General features: G+C 36.8%; 1 protein-coding gene across 12 annotated transcripts in view; it reads right to left on the minus strand.

Moving 5' to 3' along the window:
* Positions 1–1,621, minus strand: part of NEBL (nebulette) — a 140,138-nt gene that overhangs the window by 55,292 nt on the left and 83,225 nt on the right. The gene's annotated exons all lie outside the window — the stretch shown is intronic.

Genomic DNA, 1,621 nt, shown 5'->3' on the forward strand with positions numbered 1-1,621 from the left:
GCAGGAATGAGGAGCATCAATCACAATCCTTAAACTAATTGCATGTGTTTGGCCAAATGACCTATGTCTGAAGAGTTGGCAGTTTTTTAATAGGATCCCCTGCTCTGTTTCCATAAAACAACAAATTTACTGTAACAACAAAATCTGTTTCACAGCCAGACCCCACAGGTCTTTGTTTCAAGCTCAGGAGCACCATTCTCAAATGTACTTTTGTTTGTACCTGTGGGAGGGAGAAGGGAAGGAAAACTACTGCCTTGGTAGGGTTCAGTCATGCACCAACACTCCCCTCACAGTTACCGGGGACCGTGACCTTAGAGCTAGCAGCAAAATCACAATGAAGGACACAGGGTTAAGACATCAATTTATGCCTTTATGCTAACTCAAAAAGCAAATATACTTTGTTTGGAAACCTGGAGAAGCCTTCTGAACTCATTCATTCACACTTTTGATTAAGACTGGCAAACACATTATTTACTTCCATCAGTCAGTGGTGGGGCATGATGGAATAGTCTATACCAGCCTTAAAGGAAAGCAAATAGCTACAAACCAAAATATTACATTTATAATGAGTAATGTAATTTTAATTTCTATGTCTCTTCAAAAAGAGTGATGTCTGAATTTCTCTTTCCCAAAAAATTAGGCTTGGGTCCCGCAAAAACACTCTCCTCTTTCCTCATGGGGTGCTTCTGATTGAATATGCATTGTACATCACTGCAATCTATCATGTGGTTTTGTGCATGAATTAATCACTGTTAAAATGCTGCATTTTTCTCTTTGCAAGATGTGTGTGTTTGTGGTTCTGTATACCTGACTTTGAAGCACTGCATTTTCTTTGAGATGAATTTCAGCAGTGTCTGGGCTGAAATGATAGAAACACTTGCTTTGCTTAAATGATTTCTTATATCATACTGAAACAAAAAATTTCCAAGAATGTTTTCACAGACAAAATCCAGAAGATTTTGGAACTTAAATACTATTTAAAATAATATGAAAGAAAAAGAACAGAAGAAACTATATTTTAGTCCTACCAGCAGGGGAGTTCTGTCAAATTTGAATTTAAAATGTTGTGATGAAATTTTTTTTAAAAAAAAAGGATATGATAAAAAAATAACTTTTGTACATTCCTAGAGAAAATGCTTGTCTTGCTAATCTAAAAGTCAAATGTTTATGTTCAATAGAAAATAAACATCATTATTTACACTTGAAGTGCGAAGGAACACATATGATGGTGTAGTGGTTTGGTCCAAAATACTCATTACTGTTTATCTGCTGTGAGATAAGAATTAGGAGAAATGCAAAGCAGGCACCAAACTTGAAAGAATATAAAGCAGTTTATTAACAGACCTAAAAGAGGGAAAAAAAGAAAAAAAAATTATACCACCTTCAGAACTCTCCTCCTCCCCCCACCTTCCTCCCTTCTCCCACTGACAATGTGAAAAGACAACCCTTAAGATGTTCAGTCTGTTTACCACTGCCATAATAACCTTGTTCAGTCCATTTAGAAAGAGAAGTCTCTTCTTGCTCGTGCTATGAAAACATTATCACAACGAGACAGCCGCCCACTTCCAAATATTGTTCAGTTCATTTAGGAAGAGGAGTCTCTCTGCCTGCGTGTGAGTCC

The sequence above is a fragment of the Corvus brachyrhynchos genome, unplaced genomic scaffold (assembly GCF_000691975.1).
Source record: "Corvus brachyrhynchos isolate BGI_N302 unplaced genomic scaffold, ASM69197v1 scaffold167, whole genome shotgun sequence".
In the NCBI taxonomy this organism is placed as follows: Eukaryota; Metazoa; Chordata; class Aves; order Passeriformes; family Corvidae; genus Corvus; species Corvus brachyrhynchos.